Source organism: Oncorhynchus nerka, linkage group LG13, assembly GCF_034236695.1.
Source record: "Oncorhynchus nerka isolate Pitt River linkage group LG13, Oner_Uvic_2.0, whole genome shotgun sequence".
Lineage (NCBI taxonomy): Eukaryota > Metazoa > Chordata > Actinopteri > Salmoniformes > Salmonidae > Oncorhynchus > Oncorhynchus nerka.
In genome coordinates this window covers 37,614,211-37,620,210 of record NC_088408.1, presented here as the reverse complement: position 1 = coordinate 37,620,210, position 6,000 = coordinate 37,614,211, and the positions used below count along the sequence as shown (strand labels likewise).

General features: G+C 39.3%; 1 protein-coding gene across 16 annotated transcripts in view; it reads left to right on the top strand.

Moving 5' to 3' along the window:
• Positions 1–325: 325 nt before the first annotated feature.
• Positions 326–6,000, top strand: part of tab2 (TGF-beta activated kinase 1 (MAP3K7) binding protein 2) — a 68,986-nt gene continuing 63,311 nt past the window's right edge. For 6 of the 16 annotated variants that reach the window (XM_029676956.2, XM_029676960.2, XM_029676959.2 and 3 more), the window contains exon 1: positions 327–642. The gene's annotated coding sequence lies outside the window, so the exon portion shown is untranslated. Of the gene's footprint in view, positions 643–6,000 lie in introns of all 16 variants that reach the window. The other 10 variants (XM_029676967.2, XM_029676965.2, XM_029676964.2 and 7 more) reach the window with 2 other exon arrangements.

Below are 6,000 nucleotides of genomic sequence, written 5' to 3'. Positions count from 1 at the left end.
TTAAATATATTTTGTTCTTATCTTTATCAAGGGTGCAGTCACCTACAATAATTGTCAATCATTTTGTAGGTGACTGGAACTATTGTAACCTAACTTTCTCAGTAGTTGAGATTACTAGACATAGACCTAACAAGCACCCTCTACCACCCCACCTGTATTTCTTCCACACGCCTGTTGACAGTTTCCCTTCAAATAATATTACCGGTTACCACAAACGTTTCATTCTCTGTCTGCGTCTGCTTCTACAAAGCATTTAGCAATCATACTTCCTCTCCCCTAAAAAAACTTTCCCCTAGGAGAAAAAAATAGTCTCGCGATAGGCGCTCGCATATGCAGCCGCCATATTCTGTGACAGTATTTTGATTGGTGTCTGTTGGACGTAAGAAAAGAAAAGAGAAAATAAAGTGGGAGTAGAGGGGGTAAAGAAGAAGAGCTGTCAAAATAATTCCCGTGTCTCTGAAACAGCGGGGGGCTGTAGTAACCCCCCACTCGAGTCAAAACAGAGAAGTCCAGAGTGCCGTAGAAACTCCGTTCACGAAGTCCCCCCCTCCCTCCGCTCTTCTTTCAGCACCACGGCCCTGTGGAGATTCGGTGGCTGTGTCTCGGGTGTTGAAGGTGGCCCGGGGAGCGGCGGCGGAGACGGTAAGCGAATGCCTCAGAATAGGCCCAGAAGTGGTTTGAAGTAATAGTTTAGTTACTGTAGATGGATATTCGGTCAAACCTTCCCGACTAACATGCTCGAAATACGTGTGCGACTCCACATCCCTCTGGTAAAAAGAAAACGCAGAAAAGACGTTCTGGCTGTCGGCTTTTCAAGTGTGAAAAAGTGTTTGACTGCAACTGGTGTAGGCAATCTCGCGAGCTATTTAGTCTATGTGCGATTTGTTGTGTCCAGCATGAATGTGTTATTACATTTGTAATAATATTTAGCTGTGTACATTTCATTTATAGTTCCACCGTACATTTTAAAGCTGACGTGCATGTTTTGTAGCTTATAGGCTACACTGTAGCTACATTTTTCCATTGAGATTTCTTGAAAAAACCTCGTCATCCATGGTGTTCTGAGAGCACAACTAAGTTACTACGCCAATATGATTATATCAAGTGTTGTAACTTCAAAGAACCTTGAAATAGTTTTACGCTTGTCAAAAAGTTAGTTAGCTTGGTAACTAAACATAGCAGCTCGCAAGTCGCGATAGTTTTGCTGGTAATTTACGGTGACGTTCGATGCTTCGAAAAAGTAACACTTTGTGTTACAATTTGGTCCCAGCATCTAACGTTAAACGTGTTACACACAAAACACTGCTTTGCGATTATGATGGACTGTCTTTCCGTTCGTTGCATTGATGGGCCTTCTCCAAATATTGCTTAGAGACTTATTAACTAGGAGTACCGAATGGCATAGCACAGGCCCAACCTATAATAAGTAGGTTAATCGAAAGTCTCCTGTAGACTAGCCTACATTATATGAATTGTATTGATGCACGAATCGAATTACCTTGATGAGTCAAACGCAATTCAACTAAAAGTAGCCTGTCCTGTACTCTCACCTTCCCTTCTATAGAATGGAAATGAAATAGTTTTTTTTACACATTCTCTCAATTCGGCTATATGTTAATGTGTATGTTATTCTATTGGATTTATATTTGTTTGTTTGATACAGATCATTTTAGTGAATGTTAGTTAGTTTGATCATCTGAGCAGACTTGACCAAGCTCTTCATTTAAATGTCCCTTCAGGAGAATTTCAGATGAAAGGTTTGACAGCTTTCATATGTATAGGTGCAGGGGAGCATGTGTAGGGGTGGATTTGACACATGACTAACCTTGTTCGTAAATGTTGATACAATTATAGGGTGATTCCATGCCAGGACAGCCTGCAAATATTTAGGGTATCTCAGGTTGTTCTGGCAATTCTTACATAGAATCTCAATTGGTATAAAGGATGTTTGACATGATTTTTACTTTTCTATCACAAACCATTTTTTTTTTGAAAATCATGATCAAAGTGGCCATTTTAGGCCCTTTTTTACCTATACATACCTCATGTAAGACCCTATGTTCTGTGAACAGTACATGATACAGACAACATCTGGGTGTCTATACTCCTTATAGTGTTCTCTCAAATTTGGAGTATGTCTAGATTCTGAAATACAATTAATTTTTCAACCTCCAAAATATTAATATTAATATCTCAAAAGTATCCTTTTTGATTTGACTTATTATTATTATTTTTTTTATATACATATTGTTGAAAACTCTTCAAACTAGGACTGCCAAAGTATTACATTTTTATTGCAGTAAAATGTTGTTTGACACAGCTAATCGCATCTTCTTTTCTTTCTTCACCACAGCCAGAATGTCAAAATTGGCTATATCGTAAAGATTCATGAAACAACTATTTGCTTTTTGGTCTTAGTTTAACGGACAGGCATAAGATTAGCAGTGTGTTTAAGGTTAGGGTTAGGTTTCAAATCAGATTGTAAGAAGAGAAATGGTAGAAATAGGTTTTTTTTTTTTTTTTACCTTGTGACTGTGGTAACTAGTGATGACCCGGTGGCAGCGACCCGTTGGTAGCGCTGTCTGTTTCAAAACTCCCCTGTGCGTGCAGCTTTAAGCAACCATTCTGAAGGAAAATGTACAGAAAGTTGAACTATAAACACTTTGCCAGGCTTTTCTTTAAATAAGAGAGGCAGGTAGCCTACTGGTTAGAGCATTCGGCCAGTAACCGAAAGGTTGCTGGATCGAATCCCCAAGCCGACAAGGTAAAAATCTGTCATTCTGCCCCTGAACAAGGCAGTTAACCCATTGTTCCCCGGTAGGCCGTCATTGTAAATACTCATTTGTTCTTAACTGACTTACCTAGTTAAATGTAAAAAATAAATAACAGCAAAAACATATTTTTGTACTGAAGTAGCTAGTTATGCTAATGTTAGTGAGCTAGCTAAGCAAAATAATGTTTACAAATCCATGGCTGAGTGCCTCTTGATATAACTCAAACTTCTCTCAATTCAGAACATTTTATTCCATTTAGCTACTGTTTTTGTTCTAGTTCTCAGGTAAAAAGATTTTTATCCCAATTCTTGTTGTAGCAGCTTGTGACTAGTTCATGTTGAAGTAGCCTATCTAGGCTAGATTTAACAGCCTACATGAACTCAGACCTGGCTGACCTATTGTTATTGTCTTCTGTGAAATTCACAACATTGTTGGATAGGTTTAAAGTGGAAATGACAGCATTTTACCAACCTGAAATCGTATTAAAATCTGTTCATATACACCCCCAGGAAGAATATGACACTTTCTTTAAAAATGTCTGACAAGCGATCACTTAGATCATTTTCACATTTTCATAAATTCGTAGAATGTTTGGGAATTACGTATAATAAGGCATTTGTGAAAATTCTATATCAATATGGAGTGGGAACACGGCCGTGCGTTTGGACAAGTAATAGACACTGCAGTAAATAAAACGTAATAAAATCATATGTCTTGTCCAGGACCGGAGTCTACGCAGACTGGTGCACCATAGCCAACCAGAGCTACAGTAGGCCTTTATGCAAACAAGCCATTGCCACACAGGCTTGCCATTATTCACTTTCAAATCAAATGTATTGGTCACAAACACATATTTAGCAGATGTTATTGCAGGTGTAGAGAAATGCTTGAGTTCCTAGCTCCAACAGCGCAGTAGTATCTAACAATTCACAACAATACACAGAAATCTAAAAGTAAAATAATATTAGGACGAGCAATGTCTGAGTGGCATTGACTAAAATACAGTAGAATAGAATACAGTATATACAGTGGGGCAAAAAGTATTTAGTCAGCCACCAATTGTGCAAGTTCTCCTACTTAAAAAGATGAGAGGCCTGTAATTTTCATCATAGGTACACTTCAACTATGACAGACAAAATGAGAAAAAAAATCCAGAAAATCACATTGTAGGATTTTTTATGAATTTATTTGCAAATTATGGTGGAAAATAAGTATTTCCTCAAATATACTGAAGGAACACTAGATAAACCGTCTCAAACTTTTTCAGCTTGTAGTTGGCTGTCAAAATTGTACTGATAAACGATGGGAAATTGTAGCTTGCTAGCTAGCTGCTTCCAGACACAAATGAGAGAACACCTCACTCTGACCATTTTACTCATCCTAGCAGAGCCGGTTAGCTAGGCTGTTAACATATTATCTAGAGTATCCGTGACTAACTATTGTTTTGCCTGCGTTTACTGTCTTGCATACATTCATCAGTTATTCTGCGCTTTGGCACATTCAGATGAAAGTGCTCTGAAATCGGAGTAGATAGCCAGAGGGATTATGCAAATGCCAGAGATATGCTAACTGAATAACAGTCATTCAAGTTCTTGCTAGCAAACCAAATAACATCTCCATCTCTAGCTGTGTATAGCTACCGAAAAACAATATGAGGGGAAAAAGTCAGTCACTCAACCACTCCTCCAATGGCATGACTTGACTATCTCCTAGCGGCTAGTTAGCTATCTAGCTAACGCTAGGCCCCGTGTGTTTTTTTCTGGCTGTGCCACTCAAGGACATTCAAAAACTTGTCACGGAGCCACTCCTGCGTTGTCTTGCTGTATGCTTAGGGTCGTTGTCCTGTTGAAAGGTAAACCTTCGCCCCAGTCTGACGACCTGAGCACTCTGGAGCAAGGATCTATCAAGGATCTCTCAGTACTTTGCTCCGTTCATCTTTCCCTCGATCCTGACTAGTACTAATACTTATGTAAATAAGGTATTTCTGTTTTTTATTTTTAATACATGTGAAAAAATGTCTGAACCTGTTTTCGCTTTGTCATTATGGGGTATTGTGTGTAGATTGATGAGGAAAATGTTTTATTTCATCAATTTTAGAATAAGGCTGTAACGTAACAAAATGTGGAATATTGTCAAGGGGTCTGAATTCTTTCCGAATGCACTGTTGATGCGCTAGACTATTAACCACATTATGACTTACTTGTGATCATTGCCCTTGCTAGTTTGATTGTGTTGACATTCCCAGCCTTAGTTACATTCATCCGTTATTGTCCAACATATTGAGTCATTGAAACTGAAACAGTGCATCCCAAATGGAGGCAGCAAACAGTGTACCTGGCCAGCTGTGATTTACAACCTGATAGGAATATTTTTTGGACTACCAAGAAATGTATGGGTGAATAATATTAATCATGCATTGAACTGTATCCATCTATTCTGCCAACAATGCCTTAGTGTACCTCATTAGAATGTTGAGGCAAATAAAACCTATTTTTAAAACCTCTTATAAAGTTGGTTTTGTAGCATAAACTGGAAATTTGATCTTTGTGACTGATATTATGATTGTCTGTTCCATATCTGAAAAGTAGTTAAAACACTGTCAGTTCCACTATAAGTGATCTTTGTTCTTTGTATCCATAGAGACGGTTCTTTTTTCCTTTACTCAACCCTCCAATCAGAAATTGTGAGAACACTCATTTAGAATGCCTGGCTGAATTAAGCTATAACAGTGCGTGTGTGTGTGTGTGCCTGCGCCTGCGAGCAAGTGAATAACTTCAAGAACATTGATAAGAGAGGGTTGGTCTGCCTAAACATTGGGTTCATTTTGTTTCTGATACAGATTATTTTGTGTTTCCGTGCCTTACAATCAAAGCATAGTATGCCTGTAACTCAATGCTCCATGTTTCTTTTATTATATATATTTTTTCTCCCATTTTTCTCCCCAATTGGTAGTTATAGTCTTGTCCCATCGCTGCAACTCCTGTATGAACTCGGGAGAGGCAAAGGTCGAGAGCAGTGTGTCCTCCGAAAAACACGACCCCGCCAAGCCATACTGCTTCCTGACACAATGCTTGCTTAACCCGGAAGCCAGCCGCACCAATGTGTCGGAGGAAACACCATACACCTGGCGACCGTGTCAGCGTGCATGCGCCCGGCGCGAACCAGGATCCCTAGTGACGCAGCCACATGTTGCATAGACCGCTGCGCCACTCGGGAGGCCCAATGC